The 14,023-nt window shown below is 41.0% G+C and overlaps 1 protein-coding gene across 9 annotated transcripts in view; it reads right to left on the bottom strand.

The window, feature by feature from the left end:
* TNS3 (tensin 3) overlaps positions 1–14,023 on the bottom strand; it is a 247,068-nt gene that overhangs the window by 25,213 nt on the left and 207,832 nt on the right. The gene's annotated exons all lie outside the window — the stretch shown is intronic.

Here is a 14,023-nt window from a genome sequence, read left to right as displayed (position 1 = left end):
GGGCAACCTGTTCCAGTGTTCTGTCACCCTCACAAGAAAGAATTGCCCTCTCATATTCAGCCAGAACCTCCCGTGCTTCAGTTTGTGACTGCTGCCTCTTGTCCTCTCACTGGGCAAAAGTGAAAAGAGATCAGCGCCATCCTCTCGACACCCTCCCTTCAGATATTTATATACATTAATGAGGTCTCCCCTCGGTCTTCCCTTTTCCAGGCTATACAGACACGGTTCTCTCAGCCTGTCCTCGTATGACAGGAGCTCCATTTCTCTCATCATCTTTGTAGCCCTGCTCTGAACTCACTCCAGTAGTTCTACATCCCTCATGTCCTGGGGAGCCCAGAACTGGACGCAATACTCCAGGTGTGGCCTCACCATGGCTGAGTAGAGGGGGAGGATCACCTCCCTTGACCTACTGGCAACACTCTTCCAAATGCAGCCCAGAATATCATTGGCCTTCTTGTCCACAAGGGCACATTGCTGACTCGTTGTCAGCCTCCTGCCCACCAGGACTCCCAGGTCCCTCTCTGCAGAGCTGTACTCTAACAGGACACACACACACCAGCCTATGTTGGTGCTTAGGGCTATTCCTCCCTAGGTGCAGGAACCTGCACTTGCCCTTGCTGATCTTCATGAGGTTCCTGTCAGCCCAACCCTCCAGCCTGTCAAGGTCCCACCCTATCTCTTCCACCACTCAGGTTAGCGTCATCTGCAAAATTCCTGAGGGTGAACTCAATCCCACTATCCATGTCAGCAACAAATACATTAGATAATACTCGTCCCAATACAGACCTCTGAGGGACACCACTCATCACCAATCTCTGCACTTGGACATTGAGCCATTGACCACAACTCTCAGTTAGACCTTCCAGCTGATTCCTTATGCACTGAGTGGTCCATCCCTCAAATCCATGTCTCTTAATTTGATAATCAAGGATATTGTACAGGACCATATGAAATGCTTTTCAGAAGTAAAGGTAGATGACATCAGTTGGTTGCTCTTCCCTTTTCCACCGGCACTGTAACACCATTGTAAAAGGCCACCAAATTTGTCAGGTTTGATTTGCCCTTAGTGAAGCCATGCTGACTGCCATCAATCTCCTCTCTGTTTTCCATGTGCTTTAGCATAGTCTCAGGAGGATCTGCCCCATGATCTTGATTGGCACAGAGATGAGACTGACTGGCTTGTAGTTCCCTGGGTCCTCCTTTTTTCCCTTTCCTAAAAACAGTGGTTATGTTTCCTCTCTCCCAGTCAGTGGGAACTTCACCAGACTGGCATGACTTTTCAAATATAGTGGCCTAGCAACTTCATCCACCACTTCCCTCAGGACTATTCCCTCAAATCCCTACTACTGAAGAGTTTTATAAAGGAATAATTTATTCCTTTTCTTTACAGGCGCATTGCTATAACTACTCAAGCTCTATGGAGCTTGTCATTTAATTTTTCTGGCATACGCTAAAACAATCCAAAACCATTTCACATATGCTCATGTTCAATTGCGCTATTTTCTACCTCAGAGAAGGCCATGCAATATGATACTGCATGTGCTTAAGCATCTGAATAGCTTCATACACCTGAATAGTTCCAATCACCTCAACATCTGCAAGACTGGAACCAATGAGGAGACCACAGATGAAACAGTCTCTACTCTCTCTAGAGTACTAGATATACATAAAAAGATTGACGTGGAGAAGAAAAACAACAACAAAAAAGACAGCTAGAGAACAACTCCAGCCCAACAAAGACTAAAAATAATCTTAATTTTTTCCATAAGGAAATCATTCTAATGCTGTAAAAAGAAGGAAGATTCTCACTATTTCTGTGACCTCCACTGAAGCAAGTCCAAAGAAATCTTTTCAATACTTTTCATGGCACAGTCTGTCTCTGCTATTATTCGAATCAGGACGATGGAAGGTACTTAAAAGAAATGCCTGAGATAAGAAAACCTGCAAAACAGTGCTCTGTCTGAAAACCATTTGAATTCCTCACATAGCACACATACTGTACAGAGCAACCACTTAACTGGATGAGGAAAGCATTAGAAAACTACCAAAATGTCTTTAACTAGCATTAATTAGATCCATGCCAGCCATTAAAGTGAACTTTAAAGGAAATGCCTACAGAAATGGGTGTGGTGGGGAAGAGCTAAGAAAATCTGAATCTGTAATAGTTCAGATATATTGTATTCACCTACACTGGTGCAAACACAGTCTTAGGCCATATTCCTGCTGAAATCAGTGGTGCTCCCAAGTATTATAAAGATTGATGTTAAGCCATAAACAAATATTTTAATATGTAATAAACAAGTAATACTTTGTCTTAACTATTATCTAAGGGAACAAAAATGGTTACTTGAACGTGGGTTGGTCAAACTAACATTGTATGCCTGATGAGCACTTGAGCCTCCCCAGTAATGCAACTTTCCATAGACTAAAAGCAAATGGATCTACTGAGAGCTGCATCTGCAAGGCAGTATGTCTTAGGTGCAACTGACATCTCATTTATGTATGTGAACCTGCAGATGCCTCCCAGTTATACTACAGGTTGAGACAACTCTGTTACGACACAGGAGAGGATAAAGCATTCCCAGCAGGCATGGGGATTATGATCACAGGCTTAACTCCATATATTTTTTTTTTATTTCTGTCAGTGCCTCTATACTTGTCCCCTTGGTATCAGACTGTGGAGGGGGAGTCATTGGACTCCCGTTACAAAGAACCTGGGGGCAGAAAGGGACGGGGAGCTAATTATGAAATAACATAAAATCTTCTCCCACTGTTATGCAATCTCAAGTATGTGCACAAGACTTAAATCAAAGCATTTATACATAGCAAAGTCCTCTCCTCCCACCACTTAGGCACTTGCTTAAAGATATGAACTAAGACGTGACTCTTCTTTGTTTCAGGCTTTGGATTGTCACTATTACCTTTACATCACTGAAAGCTGCATGACAGAAAGACCACTGACTGAATGCTGACAGATACAGCATTTCTCTTCATATCCAAATTTTCACACATGTAAAAGATTAACAGTGAAAAGCCACAGGCAGCCAGGCATGTAATCTGCAAAATGAACGCAAACGCTGCATAACTATTCCCAGGCTAGAAACAAATATATCTGAAAGGCACTTATCATGAAAGCAGCTTTGTTTATATTTCAATTAAAAACAAGCTTGCCAAATATTTCAGCTATGTCCTCTCTATTGTCTGATACAGAGTCCACACTCACCAGTCAGCTGTTAACCCTTTACTGTACAAGCTTATAGTTTCTACAGGATTTTTTGTATGCATGGTACAAACTCCTCTGGCATGTTTGCTGCAATCTACTGGTGCTTCTTGCTTCAGATCCTCTCAATCTACACTGTTAGGTCTGTTAGAACACTGACAATGTAAAAGTGCAGGTCCCTACTAAAAGAACGGACACACAAAAACTAATATCATGGTCATGTCTCTTTAAACACTGAGGTCAAAATACCTACACTTGCTGACACTGACGATCAGCTTTACAGACAGAACCTAAGAGGTGAACAGCACTCTTTGCATCATACATTGACAAAAAGGGACACTCAGGAATAAAAACAAATATTATTGTGACCATATGCAAGCTAGAAGGTCCAGCTTGCTATTCAACCATCCCACTCAGCAGCAAAGGGAAAAAAATAGTAAAAGTTGCAAGAATCTTCTATTTGTAAGCAGCTCTTGAATGTACCCAGGAGACAGTGATACGAAAGTACGATGTTAAAGATTAACTACTACTTGAATCCACTACGTGTCCTATCTTAAAAGAAAAGAAAAATGAAATTAAAAAAGTAAGAGAGAAAGAAAGAAAAAAATGAAAAGGAAAAGGAAGGGGAAAGGGGAAAAGAGGAAAAAAAAAAAGGGGGAAAAACAATTTAAAAGAAAAAGGAAAAAAAAAAACAAAGAAATAAAAAAAAAGCAGAGTGGCTTAACTCAAGCCAGGGTCCAGATAAAAGGTATGTAAAAGCATTCCTTTTTCTCTTTTCTTGTAGCAGCTGAATGGCAACATCGCCCCACAGCTTTTGAGAAAGTAGTCCAGTAGGGAAATCAAAGAGCTGTCATTCCATTAGCATGCCTCGTATGTTAGCAGATCCTCATACAATCTCATCTCTGTATTCCTTTTGGTTCAAAGGTGATGGCTAACGTGCTCTGAATGATTTTAAAAAATACAGTCAAAATCCTCAAGTTACTCTAAGTCACTGTTCTGCTCCCTACAATACGAGCTGGCCTCCCCCAAACTAGCTCAAGGCAGCATAAAACTGAATGGACACAGAAAAGCACGTTACTCTAAAGCAAGCCAAAGTAACTGAACCACTACTAGCCTTAAAGAGCTACAGAAAAATAAGCTTTGTGAAATTTACAAGCATTGCACAATCTCTTCTGTCCCTTGATCTATCCTTTGATGGCTTGCTTCATCAATGATGTAAAATTCCAGCCTAATGAAAGATGTATCCAAAACATTCCCTGTACCAACAGCCTCATTCAAAGGTTCCATTTCACCGTTCAGAAGAACAGCTGATGAAACAATTCCTTTTGACAGATTTCCTGGCAGAATTGAAGGTTACTTACATGTGTAATGGAAGAGCTGGTGCAAGATCTCTTCTCTACCCAATATAAGTAATTTCTTTTTTGACTGATTGCATTCATGGAATCATAGGATGGCTCAGGTTGGAAGGGACCTCAAAGACCATCCAGTTCCAACTCCCCTGCATTAGGCAGGGACACCTCCCCCTAGATCAGGTTGCTCAGGGCTTCATTTAACCTGTTCTTGAACACCTCCAGGGATGGGGCACCCATAACCTTTCTGGGCAACCTGTTCCAGTGCCACACCACCCTCTGAATAAAGAATTTCCTCCTAACCTCTCATCTAAATCTCCCCTCTTTAGTTTAAAACCATTCCCCCTTGTCCTGTCATTACCTGATTGAGCAAGGAGAAGCTCTCCAATTAAGGGTAACAGCAAAAAATTGCTTTCCAATAAAGAAGGCCACATTCTATAAACTTGGTATTTCTCATTCACTCAGGACTCACCTTGGACTTGTCCTACCAGACAAGCATTCTCAAAACATCCTTTCCTTTGAAACACTTCTGAAGAATGTACACTGTAATCCCCTGCATTCATGAAAAACTCGATGGCACTTTGCAGCTTGACATCGAGCTAGCTTCAACTACAGTTTGGCACTACCAACTTTGGCACTACCAACTACTCCACCACAATGCTGAGCTGTTCATCTCTCCTTCCCACATCTAGGGAACTTTAAGAGTTTCTGTGAGAACAGTCTCTGCTGATACAACTTTATTTTATTCAGGACACCAAAGGTTAAATGATTGCCACTTCCCTTTTGCAATATTCATTTTTATTCTTCATTAAGCCAAGTTATTCTGCTATTCACCTGAATTTCTTGGCATAAGATTTAGACTCAAGTCAGAGCTGAGGTACAAGGAAAGGTAAAGCAAGAATCCAAAAAAAAAAACCCTCCAATATTAAGCATTAAAACAACATATCCAGAGACACGGTAGATGCTTCATGGTTTGAATTATATCAGTAAGGCAAAATGTACTGGATGAAGATCTTAAGCACATATTATGAAAAAGGTTCATTTAGGTACGTTTCTTTACAAATCTTTAAATCTACAGAAGAAAAAAAGTGGAGAAAGATTTCTCTGGGAAAAGCAAAAAAAGACCAAAATGGAATTGAAGAAAGTTTTAGTATACCCAAGGGAAGAAATCCAATTATTTAGTTCCCCCATCTGCAGGAAGTTCTCTTAAAGATAAAAGGCCCATGATCATATGAAAGGATGTAGAAAAGAAACAATAAATTAAAGGAAAAAAACATCAGTAAGCAAATTACAAAATTAATGACACTGAGTAAGCACAATTTTAGCTTTTCTACATAAAGCTTGAAGGAAAGATTACTTTGAAAATCATAGTTTCACAGAAAAAAAAAAATGGAGCAAGGAAAAGAACTTTAGTGGAAGAGAGGTAAGTATTGACATGCAAAGTCCAGTGACAGCTAGCTGGACTGGACGAAGTGAAAAGGAGTGCACAATTGTAATCGTGACTAGGGGGTAGCAGAAGCTTATGCTACTATGTAAAGCCAGAAAACCTGGAAATGGTGAATTTATGACAAAAGGATTTGGCTTCCTGTAAAAAGAGTTCCTCCAGTGGATGACAAGAGTGCTAAGACTTCCTTTTTGTGAAGCTTCTTAACAACCTCTACAGGGCTCACTGGGAAAAGAAGAATTAAAAGTCCTGCATATAGAAAAAGGAGACAGCAAGATGGTCCACCATTAAGCATGGTTCTTCTGGGGAAGCCATATTGCCTTTCATCATCTCTCCTTCTGCTTTTCCAAATGCTAAGGTGCCAAAATTAATAGGAGACTGAGATAACGCTGAAACTCTCTCTTGCCACCTGCAAACTACCAACTTTACTGAAACTTTGATATTTTGTACTTGCCATATTCAGCTTTCAATTTCACAAAAATAGACTGAATCAGATTATACCCTTACAAAAAAACAACTTTGGTCTCATAGTTTTTTCCTTTGTACAGAACACATGAAATAGGACAAGAAACAGGCTTCAGTGAAAGATGCTTAAGATCTTTTTTATTATTTCAGTTGCCAGGGAAGAGAATAACTTTGTTTCCTCTTTTGCATAGTATGTGCTACCCTTCCCAACAAAAGTTATTCCACCTTTCATTCAGAGCTAAATTTTCCCAATCTGTTGCTAGCCAAATTCTACCATTAATGTTTCAAACACTGAGAACAACAGTTTCAAACTCTGAGAAAAACAGCTTATTTACTGTATTGCAATTTTTTTGTTGCTATTGTTGTTGAGAATAGTTAAACATAAGTACACTTAAGCAAGCCTGAAAGCAAAAACCCTGAAAACCTCAGGCAGCAATGCTTTTCCTTTCATTGTCTGAGAAGGTGAAGTTAACTGTTTTATGCTCTTCACAGTTTTAAAATGAGATACTTAGGGGTTTTATATTTTAGAAAATAAGTGTCTGTTAAGAAACCCTCCAAAATAACTTGTAGACTGAGATAATGACAGTCATCATTATCTTTTGCCTCAGGATATCTCCCCCCAAATCTGCAGTAACCAAATGCTGAATCAGCACTTTGTTACTTTGCTCCATTGCCATGGAGCTCTGAGGAAGCATGCGAATGTGCAACACTTTCTACAAATCTATTTTATTAATAAACTGGACTTTATAGCACAAGATCACTCAGATATTTCACGGACTTAACAACAGAACCCCTGCTTTTTCTAGTATTTCTTCAACTCTCTAATTTAGATGATTTAGAAAAAAATAAATCATCTTAACTGCTAACAGTTTTTGTCTCCTTCTCAGATTTTTCTTTTTTGACTTTCTTTATCTTAAAAACAAATTCCTATTAAAGTCTAGTCTAAATCTATCCTCTTTTAGTTTAAGACCATTCCCCCTTGTCCTATCATTATCTACCCAAGTAAAGAGTCCCCCTCCGTTCTTTTTTTAAGACTCCTTTAAGTATTGAAAGGCCACAATGAGGTCTCCCCAGTCTTCTCTTCTCCAGGCTGAACAGCCCTGACTCTCAGGCCTTCTTCATAGGAGAGGTGCTCCAGCCCCTTGATCATCTTTGTGGCCCTCCTCTGGACCCGTTCTAACAGCTCCACATCCTTCTTGTGCTGAGGGCTCCAGACCTGGATAGAGTACTCCAAGTGGGGGCAGAATAGAGGGGGACAATCACCTCCCTTGACCTTCTGACTACTTTTCTTTTAATGCAGCCCCAGATGCAGTTGGCCTTCTGAGCTGCAAGCGTGCACTGCTGGATCATGTTGAGCCCTTCATCTACCAGAACACCCAAGTATCTCTCTGCAGGGCTGCTCTATGTCTTCTTCTCCCAGTCTGTACTCATGGCTGGGATTGTCCTGACCCAGGTGCAGTACCTTGCACTTGGACTTGTTGAACCTCATGTGGTTCACATAGGCCCATTTCTTCAGCCTGTCCAGGTCCCTTTGAATGGTGTCTCTTCTTTGCTATCAGCCACACCACTTAGCTTGGTGCTGTCTGCAGACTTGCTGAGGGTGCACTTGATCCCATCATCTGCGTCACTGATGAAGATATTGAAAAGCACCAGGCCGAAGACAGACCCCTGAGACCTGCTCATCACTGGCTTCCACCTGGAACCACTGGCCACCATTCTGTGGCCATCGAGGCAGTTCCTTATCCACCAGATGGTCCACCCTTCAAACTGTATCTTTCCAATTTAAAAATTATGATGTCGTGTGGGACTGTGTCAAAAGACTTACAGAAGTCCACGTAAATGATATCAGTCTTCCCTTGCTGACTGATGCAGTCACGCCACCACAGAAAGCCACCAGATTGGTCAGGCATGATTCACCCTTGGTGAAGTCAGTCTCAGATCACCTTCTTGTCCCACATGTGCCTTAACATTGCCTCCAGAAGGACTTGTTCCATGATCTTGCCAGGCACAAAGGTGAGGCTCACCAGTCTGTAGTTCCCCTGTAGTTCTTCCTTTCTTTCCCTTTTTAAAAATGGAAGTGATGTTTCCCTTTTCTAAGTCACCAGGGACTTCGCCTGACAGCCATGATTTTTCAAATACGATGGACAGCGGCTTGGCAGCTACATCAGCCAATTCCCTCAGGACCTTGCAGGCATGTCATCAGGCTCCATAGACTTGTAGTTGTTAAGTTGCATCAGGAGGTCCTGAACTGCTCTTCGCTTACAGTGGGAGGGACTCAGCTCATCCAGCCCCCACCTAGAGATCTGGAGACTCATGAGATATGGCAAGCCTGACCACCAGTGAAGACCAATGCAAAGAAGTTGTTAAGTACCTCAGCCTTCTCCATGTCTGTTGTTGACAGTTGTCTGTCTTCATTTGTCAGAGGTGTTACTCTCCCCTTAGTCCTTCTCTTGCAGCCAATGTACCTGTAGAATCCCTCTTATCCTTTGCATCCCTTGCCAAATTTAGTTCTGTCAGTGTCTTGGCTTTCCTGATCTCATCTCTGCACATCCAGACAGCGTTTCTGTACTCTTTCCAGGGCACATGGCCCTGTTTCCACCATCTGTGCATTCCCTTCCTTTGCCTAAGTTTGACCAGCAGGTCAAACTGAAAGATACAAAACAAAACAAAGAGGTAACAGACAAAAACATCTTAGAAAATTCTCACTAGAAATCAGAAAGTGTTTTGTCACTAAGGGTAGTACAGTATTGGAAGAGGTTTCCAGGATCATGGTGGAACCTACATCAGGAGGGGGGTTCCTAACTCAAAGCCAGTACAGGTGGTCCTGTTCTTAGTCACCGGTTGAATTATAGACCCCTAAAGGTACTTCCCAACCATCTTTTCTTTCTTTCTTTCTTTCTGTGGTAACAGTAATTTCTTCCTCATGCATAACAGTGTATCACAGCCATCTCTAAACTTTTTAAAATTGTCTATTAATTAAAAAAAAAAAAAATCACACACCTGCAATATATGTATATGTATTTAATTATGAATTGCACATGTACTACTGAAGTTCTGCTATTTCCTTCCCATCCTCCAATTAATTTTGATTGTAGAATTGTTGTTGTTCTGCTTTTTGCTTGCTTGATTGTTTTTCATATAGGAGCTGGTTTTTGCTGTTTTTTATGCACATTCATAAACTATTCTTCACTGTTGTCTATGTTCTTTTAGAAGGAGTACACTTCACAATAAAAAAAAAAAAATACCACCACAGGGTCAGATGGTGTTGAGTATCTTTCCCCCTCTTATCAAAAACCTACCAATAACGACCAGGATTACAACTCCTGCAACAATATAGCAAAACCATGCTTGTTAAACAAAAGACAAGGTTACTACTGCTTGGAGATTCTGTTAATTTCTGTTTGAGTGGATCAACTCTCTTTGCAAGTAACCAAATCAGATGGGCAGAACTGGCAGGATAAGGGAACCTGTGAAGATGGTGGCTCTAGCATACACATACTAACTTTGCTGCACTAGCAAGGCCAGCTTCATTTTCTTCATTTAATAGTACCAACAAGAATCTCAGTGGTACATATTATGTGCTTGGATATTACAGAAAACATAATGCAGGAGCTGACAACCTGGAAAATTAAACAGCATATCTGGAGAGATGGTAAAGAATTTCTCAGATGTTTCTTTGGTGGAAGAAATAACATGTTTAAAAGCTAGAACCGAAGCTACTAATAAGTAAAGGTAAGCTACACTGCTGTACTGGAGGCTTCTAACTTCATGCAAATACTTCTTGTGTGCATTTAAAGAAAATAAATAAATAAATAAATAGACAAACATTCTTGTCTTATGCCTAAAGAGGACTGCAAACCATCTATGCTGCTCTTTGAGGAAATATCCTTGGAATAGCAGCTCTCCTCTTTAAGTACTAGGTGAGCAAGGCTGTCTCTGTGACATCTCTACAAGAGTTCCTGTCTTTCTAGCAAGATGAATGACAAGAGTGGGTATCCACTAGCTAGGACATTCCTGTGTTACAGCAACTTCTAGCTCCCATAACAGCCCCCAGAGGCTCCTGCCAATAACAAACAAATGCAACCCCCTGAAGCTGTGCCAGGCGTGAGCTTATCTCCAGGCGACCCCAGGATCAGGGAATTAATTGCACTTGCCCTCTGCCCCTGTCCTCACAGAGATAAATATTACCAAAAGGATGATTTACCAGACCCCAGTTTTCCCCATGCACAGTTCCCTACCCTGAAGATCTTACTCTCCAGCATTTCTGAGGAAGTTACCATTCCCCTGACAGACACTTAGACTGTTTACAAATGCTTGATATCATTGACTCACTCACAAATACTGAAATATAAGTAAGTCATACTTGCTGAATGGAATTTGCAACACATCTTTAAAGCAGTAAGATTTGCTTTTCTGAAGTTGTTTACACTAATTTCAGTTTTATTTCCCCAAATGGTACCAGAAAAAAAGAGCCTTCCCTAGGGACTAAAGCAATCAGTTGTGCGTCTTCTCACATATTTTAAAAGATCTTGCAGATGCTCTGTTATTGACTTTAAGCATAGTTTTGCTGTCTTAGGAATGCAATTCATCTGTTGAAGCATCTCCTCAAGTCATCCAGGTCACATGAAAACACAGAGCTTGACATTTATAAAAACACTCTTTAGGGAGAGGGAGCCACTAATACAGCTGTCAGTCCATAATGCATAAACAGGAACACTACCATTTTGCCTTTAAGTTCAACAGATCATCCAGTCATGAACAAAAACAAACCCAACAAAACTATTAGGGTATTAATACGACTTTTTTTTTTTTTTACAGCAAAATAGTTAACTGCTATTAGAGTCAGTTCCATATAGTCAGTTCCATTCTTAGTTTATCTCATAATGGATTTTCAGATATTCACATTGCTGAATAGGACAATTAGCATTAAATTGTAGAAGTTTTAGAGGAAAAAAAAAATCCCTAGGAATCACAAGTGTAATAACTTAAAAAAGAAGAGTACTCATTTTTCAGGCAGAATGTTCTGGAAGAACAAGCATCCTTCAAGAAAAAAAAAAAAAGAGAGAGAGGAAAATGCTTGCCCTGTGCTTTGTGCTACCAAAGTTCATTAGGAATTAAAATTGCTTGACATGTGGGAAACACAGGTCTGGGGTGTGTCAGCAGAACTGAAAAATACAACTCCTCTACTGGCAGATCCACTGAAAAAGACAATTTAAAGGGGGAGGAGTGGAGCACAGCAGAGCAAATGTCAAGTGAACAAAGGAAGGACTGAGTTCAGGATTGACTTTCTGACATTCTTGGAAAGCAAGCACCAAGACTCAGTGAAATTTTCAGTTTCATGTATGATCCTATCTACTGTGCTTAAGGCGGAAGAGAGGGTCAAATAAAGTTTCATTTCTGCATTTCTCATCTCAGTCCAGTTACCTGGTGCTAGCACCAGAGAGGTCTGAGTATGCAGCTTTTGATGTCTCAGGAGCACCTAGCAGGAGGAACGGAAGCAATCAAACTAATGTTCAGACCTTAGACCAACCATCTCACTTCGCCTCTGCCTTTTTTAAAATACTGCACAAATGTGTAGTACAACCTCTTCAACCTGTTCGCTTTTCTGGAGTCACTTGCTCGTAATAAATGTCCAAACAGCTCATTGCAGCCTGAATACCAAATATGAGGGCTGCTTTTTACATTTGAAGTAGGATACCTATACCATTTTTGCTTTAGAACAACAAAAAATATATTTTTTTTTTTTCAGAAGCTGCTGGTAATAGCCTGGAATTTAAACTGATCAGAACAAATTCTGTTCAGCTAATCTTCAGTGTTCAGATCATTGTTGTAGCAGGACTGAAAAGTGGAGCTATTAGGTGTTTTTTGCTCTGCCTCTTAAGCAACCAGCAACTCTCCTTTTGGGGATGCAAATCCTTCAATGAATATCCACTGCTACTATCTGAATGAAAAAATTGTCTTCATTAAGGCCATAAGAATCAGTAAGACCCTTTTAAAGTATTCTGGTGCATCCTGCACATCATACCATGCAACAAGTTGGTTGCTCTAGGACTGGAAAATTCAGATCTGGACTAAGAAAACAAGAATATTTTAAATCTAACAAAGTACTGTCTGAAATAGAAGAATTACTCTGCCAGTGCTTGTGGCACAATACAATGTTTACTTCATTAAGCAAGAAAGCAAAAAAGTATGTGAAATTCCTCATTCAGGAAAGACTTTTCATTCTGCTGAAAGGAAATTCAATGCCACTACAATTTACTAGAAACTCCTTGGAGAAGGAAAAAGAATCAGTCTAGGCAAAGCTTTTTTAAGGAGTCAGCAATTACTTATGTTTCCCGGCAGTCCCCTTTTTCCCATTTCTTCTAATAAAAAAGAAAAAGAAAAAAAAAAAAAAAGTCCCTCCCTAACAGAAAAAACAGCTTCACAAAGATCTCGAGTCAGCCTGCTTCCTGACCTGTCACTTCATTAAAGATCACAGGGAAAAAGCTCATACTGACAAAACTCGGTGTCCACAAAGCTTTGTAATTTCTCTGCAGACTCCAAACCTTGCTACTTAACACACAAGGCTTGATTCTTTCTCCGATTTTTTTTTTCCTTCAAAGTTTGTTACCGACATAAAAGCACACCACATGCAAGCAAGCCCCACCCCACCCACAACTGCACAAATGAGCTCAGGAAACTCTTGCAGCACACTGCATTATAGACAGAGCTCTATCACTGAATTGCCAAAGTGATATATATTTTTTAACCCCTATCTTCCCCACACACACACACTTCACACACACAGTGCGGACTCCATTTCACTCCCTACAGCAGAGACTGCGTTTCACTCCCTCCTGCGCAGCGCTAAGGCAGCGGCTAGCAAAACAGAGAAGCCCCACAAAATCAGTTTTCTGACTGGGGAAAACAAACAAGAAAGAGGGAGAGCAGGAAACCACGAACCTACCTATGGAAGCCATCATGACAGAAATTCTCTCGCGAAGCGTGGGCTGTGCACAAACTTTTTTCAGGGCAGAAAAAAAGAAGAGCTTCCTCCTATTGAGCCGATCGCGCTGCATTCTTTCTGCAGCTCAGAAGAGCACAGCAGCCAGGCGAGCTCCTCCACCGCGGGGAGGCTCGGGAAAAGCCATTCTCCACATCAGAATACCAATCACTCTGCTCTGTGCATTACAGCTCCACAGCAAAGAAGTTTCCCGTGTCCGCATTGAAAGAAAACCAGACTCACTCTAAACAAAGCCATTCATTTGAAGACGGAGTTCACTCCATCCAGACAGAAAATAATTCACTGACCGTTCCAGCTCGCATTGCTGCTCGCTGTTCCTGCCAGCATGCCCATTCAGTGTACTCATGCTCTGGTAACTCCACCTCATTTGAATTATTTATTTTTTTAAAACCTCCCTCTCCCTTCCCCCAGACTCTCACACTCACTCACAGCAGACTCTAGCACGCACAGCGCTGCTCCCCAAACACTTCCCAACTCGTTTCCTCGGTCAGCTTACAATGCTCACAGTCCTTTTCTTGACAGACTACCGGCAGACAAACCAC

Source organism: Anas acuta, chromosome 2 (genome assembly GCF_963932015.1).
Source record: "Anas acuta chromosome 2, bAnaAcu1.1, whole genome shotgun sequence".
NCBI classification, from domain to species: Eukaryota; Metazoa; Chordata; class Aves; order Anseriformes; family Anatidae; genus Anas; species Anas acuta.
This window is presented reverse-complemented; position numbering and strand designations above follow the sequence as displayed.